The sequence below is a fragment of the Bison bison genome, unplaced genomic scaffold, assembly GCF_000754665.1.
Source record: "Bison bison bison isolate TAMUID 2011002044 unplaced genomic scaffold, Bison_UMD1.0 scf7180017864286, whole genome shotgun sequence".
NCBI classification, from domain to species: Eukaryota; Metazoa; Chordata; class Mammalia; order Artiodactyla; family Bovidae; genus Bison; species Bison bison.
Window position 1 is genome coordinate 4,840,587 of NW_011494858.1, and position 15,558 is coordinate 4,856,144.

Here is a 15,558-nt window from a genome sequence, read left to right on the forward strand (position 1 = left end):
ATATGCAAAAGCTTAGGTGATTTGCATCATCTTCTGGCCCGGAGACCTGTTAACATTTTAAGACCCTTTCTTCAGAAAACTTATTTTTCTCTAAAGGTGATTGGTCAGCAGCCACCCTCCAAAAGCATTAGATAAAGTTGCATGCCTACAGAGCAAAGGTGTGGTGGGCTATAACAAGAAAAATAATTAACTCAAGGGTCCAAGGTTACAAACATTAAAGCTACTACTTACACCAATTATATTAATCAATACACTGCCAGGGACACAGCAGGTAAGGGATATGGAAACTTAGCAGCAAACATTGGCCCAATAAGTGAAAATCCCTTCACCAATACAATTTCTAATCAATCTTTTAACTACTCAAAAGAATCTGTGTTTAGACAGTTTAGAACATCTCCTGCCTCTCACAGTTGGGAGGCTCTGAACAATTACATGTGGCCAGAAAAACCTATTCAGGCAGGCTAGAGGATTTCCAAAGGAGTTTGTAGGTTAAACACTGTCACACCCAGGAAGTATTAACTGGAGCTGTAAGCTAACTCTTTTTTCAGAGAGAGGTAGTGGGAGACAGACCCCCGTAAAGTCAGAGGTGTAGGTGAAAGCACAAAGCAGAAAGTAGGCAGACTCTGGTTTGGGGGGTAGATGGGGGACTCCTGAGGCTCGATCCTGCCTTTGCGTATGCTGAGCCTCCTTCCTCATGACTTTTGTCATGGGCGGAGTTCCTCACGCTGGCTCCCGGCATGATAGAATTCCAGTTGAGCTATTCCAGATCCTGAAAGATGATGCTGTGGAAAGTGCTGCACTCAATATGCAATATGCAATATGCACTCAATATGCAATATGCTGGCTCCCGGCACCCATCCACAGTGATTTTGGAGCCCAAGAAAATGAAATCTGCCACTGTTTCAACTTTCCCCATCTATTTGCAATGAAGTGATGGGACTGGATGTGATGCTCTTAGGTTTTTGAATGCTGAGTTTTAAGCCAACTTTTTTCTGACTCAGGGATAGAACCCAGGTCTCCTGCATTGCAGGCAGATTCTTTACCATCTGAGCCACCAGGGAAGCTCAAATAAAGATGTAAAACACTAAATCAGTATTATAGAGCATATAATTTTGAGATACATATGTAATAGAAATAAACTGAAACCATGACATTTATATATTTGATAGCTGTAATTTCTGGTGAGGGAAGAAGGGAACCACTGAGGAATACACTGGAATTTGAATGTTACTGTTAACCACTTATTTCTTAGGCCACATTGTTGGATACAAGGTATTTTAAAAAATATTTCTATATAGTATTTCACAATAAGAATATTTAAAACAAACAATTAAACACAAAATCATGACAGGAAATGGATAAAATGAGAAGGTTTTCTATCTAGAAAGATAGCTCAGAAATTGTTTCAGCAGTGAAGAATCAAACAAAATTTGAGGAATGTAGTGATTTGCTGAGATGCCTGATGAAGAGTGGTGAAACAAAAGGACTTCTACGTGTTATATACTCTTCCAGTTTGGAAACACAAACATGTTAACTGAAAATTGAATAACAAAGCCAATGCCATGGCTGCTATACAAAAGTCTACAAGGAATAAATGCTGGAAAGGGTGTGGAGAAAAGGGAACCTTCTTACACTGTTGGTGGGAATGCAAACTAGTACAGCCACTATGGAGAACAGTGTGGAGATTCATTAAAAAACTGGAAATAGAACTGCCTTATAACCCAGCAATCCCACTACTGGGCCTACACACCGAGGAAACCAGAATTGAAAGAGACACGTGTACCCCAGTGTTCATCGCAGCACTGTTTACAATAGCCAGGACATGGAAGCAACCTAGATGTCCATCAGCAGATGAATGGATAAGAAAGCTGTGGTACATATACACAATGGAGTATTACTCAGCCATTAAAAAGAATACATTTGATCTCTTCTAATGAGATGGATGAAACTGGAGCCTATTGTACAGAGTGAAGTAAACCAGAAAGAAAAACACCAATACAGTATGCTGCTGCTGCTAAGTCACTTCAGTCGTGTCCAACTCTGTGCAACCCCATAGACGGCAGCCCAGCAGGCCCCCCCCACCCGTATACTAACACATATATATGGAATTTAGAAAGATGGTAACAATAACCCTGTGTGCAAGACAGCAAAAGAGACACAGATGTATAGAACAGTCTTTTGGACTCTGTGGGAGAGGGAGAGGGTGGGATGATTTGGGAGAATGGCACTGAAACATGTATAATATCATATATGAAATGAATTGCCAGTCCAGGTTCGATGCAGGATACAGGATGCTTGGGGCTGGTGCACTGGGATGACCCAGAGGGATGGTACGGGGAGTGGGGTGGGAGGGGGGTTCAGGATGGTGAACACGTGTACACCCGTGGCAGATTCTTGTTGATGTATGGCAAAACCAATACAATATTGTAAAGTAATTAGCCTCCAATTAAAATAAATAAATTTATATTAAAAAAAAAACAAAGCCAGTGCCAAAAAGCACAAACAGAAAGAGGAAAAGTGATATTCCCAAACAAAATCTGTAGGATTATAAACTGACTGCAGGTACTTCATTCTTACATGCATTTTTTTTTCCATTCATGCATCATTTCATTTGCTTTTTAAAAAAATATTTCTTTGGCTACACTGGGTCTTAGTTCCAGCATGTAGGATCTTTGCTGTATCACATGGGATCCTTTGCTGTGGTGTGAGGGCTCAGTTGTGGCCTGTAGGCTCTCTAATTGTGGCACGCAGGTTTAGTGGGCCCACGGTATGTGGAATCTTAGTTCCCCCACGAGGGATTGAACCCATGTCTCCTACATTGCAAGATGGATTTTTAACCACTGAACCCCCAGGGAAGTCCCTCATTTTCACTAAGACCTTTTGAACTCCTCCAATGTTCCAGGTGCTGTCCAATATAGTATCATATCCATTAGCCATATGTGGTGATTTAAATTTCAATTAATTAAAATGAAATACAATTAAAAATCTATTCCACAGTTACATTAGCCACATTTCAAGTGATCAGTGTGATTCTAAGTGATCGTGTGGCTTAGGGTAATGCTTACCATTTTGGACAACACAGATGCAGAACATTTTCATCACTGTACAAAGTTCTATTTAACAGTGCCATTGTAGATGCTAGGGCCTCAGCAGTGAACATCATAGACCCTGAATTCTAATGGAAAAAGAGAAAATAAAGGAAATGTTTATAAAATTATAATAAATATTAAGTAATAATGAGTTATTAGAAGAAAATGTAGTGGAGTAAATAGATACTGAAAGGGATGCTCTGATGCAGGGCTTTTCATAAGGGATCAGAGCAATGGAAAGAAAAGTACTTCAGTTGATTGGGAGGGAACTGAAAAGAAAGAAATGTGTGGCCTCACAAATGTCAACAAAAACAACTGTTTTAAGAAAAGAGCACAAGAATTTTACAATTGTAATTGGAAGCAGTGAGTTAGGAGGGAGGTGTTGTGAGCTCTGGCACAAGTAGGGACAAGCCAGCCAAGGGATACCCTCCTTTGTCAGACCAGGAAGAGGCCCTGCGAGGTACACATGTGCTTGGTTTATGGGTTTGGTAATATTAAAGAAAGAAAGACAGTGAAGTCGCTCAGTTGTGTCTGACTCTTTGCGACCCCATGGACTGTAGCCTACCAGGCTCCTCCGTCAATGGGATTTTCTAGGCAAGAATACTGGAGTGGGTTGCCATTTCCTTCTCCAGGAGATCTTCCTGACCCAGGGATTGAACCCAGGTCTCCCGTATTCTAGGCAGACACTTTACCGTCTGAGCCACCAGCGAAGTCTGGTAATATTAAATTGGAATTTAAATCTGATTCCTTCTATTTCCTCCCTGAAGCAGAGGATATTTTCAAAAGGGACAAATTGGAAATAGCTTAAGAAGATATAATATTTGAAACAATTGATAGCTAAACTTCTTTAGCCTAAAACTAACATTCTCCTTTATTTACCATTCCATTCTTATGACCCTATTCCTCCTCAAGATCCAATTTCTAGAACCAAATTATTCATTGCTTTCCTTCTGAGTGGATTGCAGCTTTGATAACCCCACCCAACTCAATAATCTTATCTATAATTGTCTCATTCTCTCTTCCAGTAGCCTTATATTTTATCTAATAATGCAGCTTATGTCCTGTTTTCTCAGGAATCTGTGTTTTCTGGTAGTGCATTGATAAATATTTAACAACCACATTTCAAGACAAAACAAAAACAGAAACAAGGCCTGATTTGTGGCATTTGTTGATTTTCATGGTGTAAATCTACTCACCATGGCTGATTTCAAACTATCGCATGGCCTCAACTGACTTGCAAAATTAATGAAAATTTAACAATCAGCTTTCTGGCAAGACCGGTGAAGGGCAAGTTAACAAGCTTGTCTGCCATAGTGAAAACAGCCTGAGCGTTCCAGGAAGCAGGGACCAGGCCCCGGCTGATAGGATGCTCTGGATGAATGTCAGCTGGAATGCTCTAGACCTTTTGGTTGTTAATTTCTGCTTTTGCATTAAGGCTGGTTCTAGAGTTAATTATTTACAATTACTGTTTCTGGGCCATTCTTAGCTTATTCCTGCTTTGGATCTCTTTCAGTTCTTCCTGGATGACTCTTCTCTAAAATTTTATGGCACATTCTCCCAGTTCATCATAGTCACTTTCTGAAGGAGGGCTTCTCCCCAAAGACCCTATTTAAAATAGACCCCTCCCCACTTCACACTGTCTCCAATCACTTCATCATAGTCACTTTCTGAAGGAGGGCTTCTCCCCAAAGACTCCATTTAAAATAGACCCCTCCCCCCTTCACACTGTCTCCAATCACTGCTCTGCTGTGTCCCATATGTTGTGATATGTTTATATTCATGATCATTGTTCAAAATGTTTTCCAAGTTCCACTGTGATACGTTCTATTATTGTTTATTTATAGTTTTATTTCTTAATTTCCATAAGCATGAGGATTTTCTAGGTATCATTTTTTTCTTTTCCTTTATAGCTTTTTTTAATTGTAAGTTTTTTATTTAAAGATAATTATAGATTCATAAGAAGTTGCAAAGAAATATACAGGGAGCTTTTCTGTCTGCTTCACCCACATCCCTCAGTGTTAGCGTCATAAGGTACTATAGTACAATATCAAACCACAAATCATAGAACTTATTTAGATTTCACCCATAATACACACACTTATTCGTGTGTGTATCACCACTTGATGGGAAATAGATGGGGCAACAGTGGAAACAGTGTCAGACTGTATTTTTTTGGGCTCCAAAATCACTACAGATGGTGACTGCAGCCATGAAATTAAAAGACGCTTACTCCTTGGAAGGAAAGTTATGACCAACCTAGATAGCATATTCAAAAGCAGAGACATTACTTTGCCAACAAAGGTTCATCTAGTCCAGGCTATGGTTTTTCCTGTGGTCATGTATGGATGTAAGAGTTGGACTGTGATGAAGGCTGAGTGCTAAAGAATTGATGCTTTTGAACTGTGGTGTTGGAGAAGACTCTTGAGAGTCCCTTGGACTGCAAGGAGATCCAACCAGTCCATTCTGAAGGAGATCAGCCCTGGGATTTCTTTGGAAGGAATGATGCTAAAGCTGAAACTCCAGTACTTTGGCCACCTCATGCGAAGAGTTGACTCATTGGAAAAGACTCTGATGCTGGGAGGGATTGGGGGCAGGAGGAGAAGGGGACTACAGAGGATGAGATGGCTGGATGGCATCACTGACTCAATGGACGTGAGTCTCAGTGAACTCCGGGAGTTGGTGATGGACAGGGAGGCCTGGCGTGCTGCGATTCATGGGGTCGCAAAGAGTCGGACACGACTGAGCGACTGATCTGATCTGATCTGATCTGATATAGCTCTATGAAATTGTATTAAATGTGTAGCTCTATGTAAGCACCAACCACCACCCACCATCATGATATTTAATTGCACATCGTCACAATACTCCCTGATGTCACCCTCTTCCCACCAATGATCCTGTCTCCATCTCTATAATTATGTTATTTCATAAATGAAATGGATCATGCAATACACATCTTTTTGAGACTTTTTTTTCCACTCAGCATAATTAATCTTGGGTCATCCAAGGTGTTGTGTGTGTCTGTTCCCTTTTATTGTGGTGTGGTATTCCATGTTACAGATGTGCACAACTTTTAATCATGCACCACTGAAGGACATTTGGGTAGTGTGCATTTTGGTTAGTACGAACAAAGCTCCTAAGAATATTCTTGTATAAGTTTCTGAGTGAAAATATGTTTTTTATTTCTCTGGGATACATATTCAAGAGTGCAACCAACTGGGTCATATTGACAGTCATTTTTAGTTTTAAAAGGAACTGCTAAACTATTTTCCATAGTAGCTATGTCATCTCATACTCTAACCAGCAGTGTAAGAGTGACCCAATTTTTCCACATTCCTGCCAGGATTTGGTGTTGCAACTATTTTTTGTTTGTTTGTTTGTTTCAGTCATTCTGATAAGCTGTATAGATATCTCATTGAGATTTTAGTTTCCACTTCTTATTGCCAAGAAGAGGTTGTGGGTCCTAGCTTCCAACTAGACTTTCTGTGACACCTCCCTCACTGGGAGAGGTAGGGATGCCCAGTCACTGCTTCCTACATGGACACCACTAACACCATAGAGAGCGTGTGGTCCTCCTAACTACTGGATTGTAGTGAAAAGTTGTGACTTATGACTAAGCCTGCTCTGAAGCCAATCCACTGGGGAAGAGAAGAGGTGCCTGGTTAGTGCTATAAGGAGGTGTGGATGTCCAGTCTCCCCACAGAGTGTCCGCTGATACTGAGATGGGGGAGGCTGCCTCCAACCAGTGGAGATGGAAGTCCTGGATTCCTACAGGACATCAGAGTCTTCTGACATCACCCCAGCAAGTAACTAGGGGTGCCCCCTTACCACTTAGCAAGAATGGAAATAATCCTGGCTCCTGACTCTGCCTTTGTGGGGCCAGTTTTTTTCTGTGGTATTGGCTGGAATAGAGAGACAATTATATAAATGCATTCCCTTTTGCTATACTGCCCCTTTCCTGGTAGTCCCTTGGCTAGAGAGAGCAGGTTTTTGTCAGCGATTTATTTGGTCTGTATCCTTTGGCATACTTATCTGGGTTTCTGGTTTCTCTAGTTTCAAGTTTGGGATGTATAAGGCAAAAAGAAAATCTTGGAAACTCACCACCTCATTGTTCCTCTGATCTCAAGGTACCTAGCCAGGCTTCCTTCTTCTCTCCATCTTTTAAAGTCTTATGTTTATTTTATATATAATGTCCATTGTTGTATGTAGGGGAAGGAATAGGGGTAAGTACATTCACTCCATCTTCCTAAAAATGGAGGTTGAGCACATTGAATTTTACATTTGCTTCTGTATTTTCTAATAGTTTCTTTTTATCTGAACTTGTTTCACTAATTCTTTCTTCAGTGTTGTCATATTGGCTTTTAAATTGAACCAGTGAGTTTGGAACCAGAGTTACACAGCAGCTTGCAGTTCATGGATTTCTAACTGGCTTATTTTCAAATCTGCAGTATCAATCTACATAATTTTAGTTCTGAGATTTTAAAATTTGATATTCTATTTATAAGCATGTTAAGCATAGCTGCTGCTGTTTTACACTGGTAATTCATTATCTGGAGTAACTCTGGAGCAGTTTCTGGTATCTTTCCTTTCTGTTGACTTTTGTTATTTTGTCTCTTTGTGTGCTGGGTTCCCTTTGAGTTTGTGCTGAGTAAGAATCACCTTAATTGATTTTTATCTCATGAGACTTTGAGGCTATTATTATGATCAAATTACATGAGTAATTCTCTCTATCCTTTTTGGGGCTTCCCTTGTGGCACAGCTGGTAAAGAATCTGCCTGAAATGTGGGAGACCTGGGTTCAATCCCTGGGTTGGGAAGATCCTCTGGAGAAGAGAAAGGCTACCCACTCCAGTATTCTGGCCTGGAGAATTCCATGGCGTCATTAAGAATTGAACATGCTGTTGCTGCTGCTGCTAAGTCACTTCAGTCGTGTCTGACTCTGTGTGACCCCATAGACAGCAGCCCACCAGGCTCCCCTGTCCCTGGGATTCTCCAGGCAAGAACACTGGAGTGGGTTGCCATTTCCTTCTCCAATGCATGAAAGTGAAAAGTGAAAGTGAAGTCGCTCAGTTGTGTCTGTCTCTTCGGGACCCCATGGACTGCAGCCTACCAGGCTCCTCCCATCCATGGGATTTTCCAGGCAAGAGTACTGGAGTGGGTTGCCCTTGCCTTCTCCAGTTGAACATGACTGAACAACTTTCACTTTCACTTGTATATAATTGACTTTGTCCATAATACAAAATGTTTTAAAAAGGAATTGAAGGAATGCAGGGAAAAGATGATAGCAAGGTTTAACTTTATCATCTGAAATGAAACAATGAAGGTTCTAAAATTCCCAAAGTGCTGTGAGCCTACAGCCTCAATGCTGAATGCTAAGTTATCTAGTACTCAGGCCAGGTGTCTATTTAAGTTAGCAGAGCAGAGGATCAAAGTTGCCTCTTCAAAGAGAATTTTTACATTTGGTGTTCCTAAATAGATTCATAGTAATCCTCAGAGGAAAAAGTATAATGTTAATTTCCTTGCATTTAAACATAATTTAGTTTTGATTTTTATATATAGGCATAGAAATTGAAAGTGAAAATGGCTCAATCATGTCCAACTCTGTGACCCATGGACTATGCACTCCACGGAATTCTCTAGGCCAGAATACTGGAGTGGGTAGCCTTTCCCTTCTCCAGGGGATCTTCCCAACCCAGAGATCGAACCCAGGTCTCCCACGTTGCAGGCAGATATATTATATAGGCATTACATTATATTAAATACATATTCTGATATTACCAGTTCTTGAGTTGATAATTTTTAGTGAAATTAAACATAAAGTAATTTTGATTCATGATATTTAAATATTTTTCTTTCTAATTAGGTTTCAAATGACTGTAAATAACCATGCCTGAAAAGAAGATAATTTCCTGTTCTCCCATTGGAGGAGAGCAAACCAAGAAAGGTAAGTTTATCCTTAAGTGATTTTCTTTGAAACTGAAGTTGCATAGATAAATGCAATTCAGGTCACTCATAGAAGAAAGACAGTTTTAAGGATAGTAATCTTCTCCAAGGCCAGGGGGTCACAAAACCAAAATTTACTGGGGTCAGAAAGATAAGGTAAGCAGAAGGAGTAAATCAGTTTAAGGGAAATTCATTGTATGGCCTGGGCTTCCCTGGTGGTTCAGAGGTAAAGAATTTGCCTGCCAATGCAGGAGATGTGTGTTCAATTCCTGGTTCAGGAAGATCCCCTAGAGAAGGAAATGGCAACCCTCTCCATTATTCTTGCCTAGAAAATCCCATGGACAAAGGAGCCTGGCAGGCTCCAGTCCATGGGGTTGCAAAAGAGTTGGACACTATTTAGTAACTAAACAACAACTGTCTAAGTTATAATCAATTTCTTTTATAATTACTACTGACATATGGTATAGGTAGTAGAAAAGGTAGGTAATACAATAATGGTCTGCAGGAGTCAGCTCTTACTAGCTCATGTGGGCCAACTGTATACACATCTCTTCTCAATTCTACTCTATTGACTGGGTGAAATTGGCTATGCTGATAGTACTTACTGGTTATTAAAATTTTACCAGCACACCATTGAAAAGAAACATACAAAGTTCAAAATGAAAAAAAAAAAAACTTGTATAATTATATTTTTAAAAGTTGTATTACATTTTATTGCCTTACTTTGCATCCTGAATCCCTTTGCATCTTTTATTCTGCATCATGTTAGCAGTATAATGTCTTAACAAGATACAGAATAGAGGTCAGCAAATGACAGTGCACAAGCCAGATCTGGTCCACAGCCCTTTCCCTACAGCCCAAAAGCCACAAATAATTTACATTTGTAAAGGGTTGTAAAAAGAAGCAAAACAAAGAGGGATATGCAACGGAGACAGCATGTGACCCACTAAACCAAAATTTTTTACTATCTGGATCTTTATAGAAAAAAGTCAGCGAATCCTTGGTATAGAATTTTGTCTTGAGTACTGTAACTGGGAACAATAGGCTTCATATGAGTTATCTACTGCTGCCCTAAGGCCATGTAACAATCAACCACAAAAATGCAGGCACACAGAGCATCATAAACATTCATTTTAGCTCACATGTACTGAGTGGTCCTCAAGTGGGGCCAGACTGCTCACTCACGCATCTGCAGTAAGCCACAGGCCAGCCAAGCACCAAGACATATCTTGCTCATTTGGGCAGGCTTTTCCAAACCTAGGTCGTTGCTGGGAAAACCAGGCTGACTTAACCCTGCAACTCTCTGTCTCTCATACTCCTACAGGAGCCTGATCTCATGGCTTAAGAGGGGGAACAGAAGCTCCCAAGGCCAAGGCACAGAACTGGCTCATTTCTGCTACATGTTATCTGTCAAAGCAAGTCACAGGACTAGCCTAGAGTCAAGGGACAACAGATGAGACTCCACCTCTTAGAGATAGGTGTTTAAAGTCACATTGAAAAGGAAGGTGAATACTGAAAGGAGAAAATTTAGTGGGTCTATTATTGGAACAATTATATTATTGGAATATTGGATATTCAATTATATATTGGAATCAATTACCATTTTATTGGGGCTATAAAAGAAAGCAGTCATTTAGTAATTTCAAATATCATTGAGGTATTGCACAGTGGATTTCAATGTAGGATTAGGAATTTGGTGTAGGATTTTCATGTTCATCACCACATTTACATTCAGAATATTTCAGTAACTTTGGTTTTTAGCTCTTTATTCATTCTGTCAATATTATTTGAAAAAAATGATGTTATATCATTTTCACAGAGTTTGTGTAGTGAAGTTGAAGCTAAAAATTTTCATTTCTGGAAAATTACCTCAACCTCAGATTAGCAAAATGGACCAGGTTGCTCACATAAAACAATTTTCCCAATGATACAATTTGGAAAGAGATAGGAAAATGAAATTATACTTATGCCTACCTCATGTTTAAATGTTTGAAAAGAACTATTGAAAGTTTTTGGGTTAATTATAATGTTAATTAAAAAATTATAGTTGTTCCAAGACTTCAGAGAGCTGAGTTGGTGACTTCCCTTTGAATAACCTGACAAAGACTCTTTGTTTTGTAATGGAACAGAAAGCGAATAGTCCAAACTGGTTTACAAGCATATGCTCTTGCGTGTGGTACATTAGGAGAAAGTTAATCTTGTTAAACACGACTGGGCATCTACTTTTTGTCTATGCAGTCAAGAAATACACACAGTCAGAAACACACACACACATACACGGCACTGTATAATGGAGTATAAGTGTTCTTTGATATAGGTTATTGCTGCAAATTCATATGAAATGGAAATATATCTAGTTGGCTCTGTGGAAAATAACATGATTAATAAGTTGTCGTTTGAAATGTAAGTTATCCTTAGCAAGTTCAGGATATTTGTATTTAAATGACATTGATCCAGTATTGGAATGCTGGCACAAATAGTGATTATCACTTAAAATTAATTTCTATCTCTGGCGTCATACCATCATTAAGCTCTCCCCATCCTCTCTGAAAGAAAACTAACACTATAGAGAACATTCAGCTTACCAAGCAAAGCACTGAGATGATCATGTTCAAACTATAGAAACTTACTAGTCTTAGAAAATTTTAACCTTTTAAGCCTAAAAGTTTTAATATTGCTGGATGATATATTGAACCTAATTATGTGCCAACCTTTGAAATGGCTTGTCATTAGCATCACAAAAACACAATGTCAGATCTTATTTATTAACTTCTACCAGATGACACTCAACATAATAATACTTTTTTCTTCATATCAAAAATAAATCCTTTCCTTATGTTGTATCAATCACCCTGAAACTACTGTGGTTATATCAAAATTCTTATTATACTATAAATAAGGGTAGCAAATTGCATGATTATTTTGTGCTCTCAGTTGAAATAAAAATGACACAAATTATTAAACCTTCCAAATGTTCTGTACAGTCATAGCCATAACTTAAACATGTTGACCAACAGAATTTTCACATGACTCATCTTTGCAAAGAGTGAGCTCTGGGATAATACCTTCTATTACAATTAAAAGCATATTTTTAGAAACTTACCATCTATAATATTGGGATTCTCAGGCAATATTTTCACGAAATACAGAAGTGCTTTTCATGACAGCATCACTTACTTATTTGTGTTAAGGTACCTTAGTTTTTCTATGTTTTTCTATTGTTTTTCATAATGTATATTTTCCATATAACAAGTAGAGACTGTATTTTTTTTTAAGAGAACAGCACCTTTCTATGTTGAGTATACCTTTCAAGTATGAAAGGAATATTTCATACTTGTAAAAATATCTGTAACATATATGTAAAGGACAAAGAACACTGAAAATCAAGTATCTGTGCATTCATAATGAACATTAAGAAACAGAACCCTATGTCCTCTTCTCTCTTCCAAATACATTTAGTTTCATGTATTAAATGTAAATATGCTAATATACATGTTATATAGTTTTACATATTTGATCTCATAATTTTAACTGTCAGTAATTCACTAATTAATTCGTGCATTAATTCACTAATATTAGTTAGATCACCTGAAAATAATGAGTTCAGAGTTTTACTTTCTTCTATTGTTTAGTTTATCACTCAGGAAGCATTCTTGGAATTGCTAGTTTTTTTAATCAGTGTTGTTATATCTCAGATACATACAGATAATCCTTGAAATTCTTTCTGATAGAAAAAGATTCTGTGGTTTTACTTTGGTATCCTTGGTCTGTATTCTTTCCAGCCTCATGGTACTACTTGTGTGTAATCTAATTCCTGGAGAAGGAAATGGTAACCCACTCCAATTTCTTGCCTGGGAAATACTATGGATAGAGGAGACTGGTGGGCTACAGTCCATGGGGTCACAAAAGAGTTGGACATGACTAAGCGACTAAACAACAAAATTGCTTAGTTTAGATCCTTTATTACTCTGTTAAATGTATGCAATACAATTGTGCTTATTTATCTCCCTGTTCCTGATTTTTGAGATGAGACTTTCAATATTTCACTACTAAATATTATTTTTACAAAGCATTTTTAATAGTTTACTATAAACTGTAAACATGTACTGAACTTTCTGAATGCTTTTTTCTACATCTATTTACAGTGTTTTACAATTAATTTTTTTTCTGTAATCTCTAAATTTAATTAGTTGCATAAGTGAATTTTCAATTGTTAAACTTTTCATTCCTGGGACAAATTTAACTTTTTTATTTATTGTCTTAATATATTGTTAGATTTGGTCTGCTTTGTAATTTGTTTAGGATTTTTCCATATATGGTGTTAAGTAACATTGGCCCCTAAGTTTTCTTACATTGTTTTTATCTGATTTTAGTATAAAGGTGTTTATTAATCTCACAATTGAAGAAGATGTCTTCATTTTTTATTCTCTGAAAGAAAATATTCAATGTCACTTTCATTGAATGTTTGGCTGAACTTATGTCTTAATTTTTGTGGAGATATTAAATTATTGATATAAATTATTAGTTACAGGTCTGTTTATATTTAGGCTATTTATTCTTAATTCACTATTGAAAAATTATTATTTTTCCTTTAAAAGTTTATTTGGTTAAACTTTACATGTATTAAAACAATATTATTAATAATGTTTTATCTTTATATCCTTTGTATGCAATATTCCTCCTTTTCATTCACAACACTGTATTTATTTCTTCACTTTTGCTTTGATCAATTTTGCCAGATGTATTTATTGCTGTTAAATTTTTCAAAGTGGTAATTTCTCACCTTTTAAATTCTCTCTGGGTTTGTTTGTTTTTTTTCCCTGTTGTTGGACTGCTTTCTGTTAATTTCAGATATTACTGCCCCCTTATCTAACTTCTACTTTCTTTGGGTTTGTTTTTCCCACATATTCTTAATTTTGAATGCCTAAATCACTAATTTTCAGCCTTTTTTTTTTCTTTTCTATTATAATTACCTAAAGCTACAAATTTCCCTTGACCTATCATTGACTTCCCTATAGCACAGATGGTAAAGAATCTGCCTGCAATGTAGGAGACCTGTGTTCGATCCCTGGGTCAGAAAGATCCCTTGGAGAAGGAAATGGCAATGCACTCCAGTATTCTTGCCTGGAGAATCCATGGACAGAGGAGCCTGGTGGGCTATAGTCCATGGGGTCACAAAAAGATGGACATGACTAAGTGACTAACACACACATCATAGACATAATAAAAAGAAAGAAAGCGAAAAGTGAAAGTGAAGTCGATCAGTTGTGTCGGACTCTTTGCGACCCCATGGACTGTAGCCTACCAGGCTCCTCCGTCCATGGGATTTTCCAGGCAAGAGTACTGGAGTGGGGTGCCATTTCTTTCTCCAGGAGATCTTCCCGACCCAGGGATTGAACCTGGGTCTCCCGCATCGTAGACAGACGCTTTACCATCTGAGCCACCAGGGAACCATAAAAAAAAGAACTGGATGTCAAATCAGACTCATGAAGATTGACTCAGCATACATAGTCTCTCAGCATGTAGCTTTGTTCAGTGCTGTTAAAGGTAATATTGTATTTAACTTTAAAACAGAGTTATAATTCACACACTACCATAAAAATTCATCTCTTTCTTTCAATTTGGGGTTTTCAGTACAATCACAAGGTTTTGCAACCACTGTATTCTATGTTGCTTCAGTCGTGTCCACTCTTTGGGAGTCCATGGACTACAGCTCTTCAGGCTCCTCTGTCCATGGAATTCTGCAGGCAAGCATACTGGCATGGGTTGGCATTTCCTTCTCTGGGGATCTTCCTCACCCAGGGATCGAATCTGCATCTCATAAGTCTCCTGCATTGGCAGGCAGGTTCTTTAGCACTAAGGCCACCTGGGAAGCCCTTTTTTTTGCCATTATAATCCCAGTATACTTTCATAACCCCCAAAACACCCCTATACCATTATAGAGCTGCCACTCTCTATTCCCCCTCCACCCAGTCCCTGGAAACCACATATTTACTTGCCTTGTGGGAACACTGTGGGCCTGGTGGGTGTTGACTAGTTCCTGGTGAAGCCAGGCAGCATAGCCTCCTTTGAGCCTGCCCACTACACGTGCGTGGTGAAATTCGGTGTAAGGCCCATGGTCAGGCTCGCTGTGGAATCCAAGAACCCAGCTGCTCCCTCCAAGCCGGGCAGGAGGAGCGGCCAAAGCCACAGGCCAAATTGGATCTGGAAGAGCGATGCATCATGGAGGAGTCAGGGAACATGTCTTTGCGGGTGCAGTTGATCCACACCCGGTGATATGCTGGGAGGACCTCACTTGCAGCCCCTGTCAAGAAATCCAATCAGGTCAACTGGTCCTGTGAAGTCGTCGGCGAAAGAGTCAAATGCACTTTGCCTATTCAAGAACTGCGACAGGCACAACCGGCTGCACATGGAAGTGTTGTCCTTCCCCGATGGCCTGACAATGGACATCAAGAGAGAGCTGTCGGCCATCAGGAGCCCAAGCATCCACCCGCTACCTGACAAAGTTCGAGGGGGACGTGGCCGAG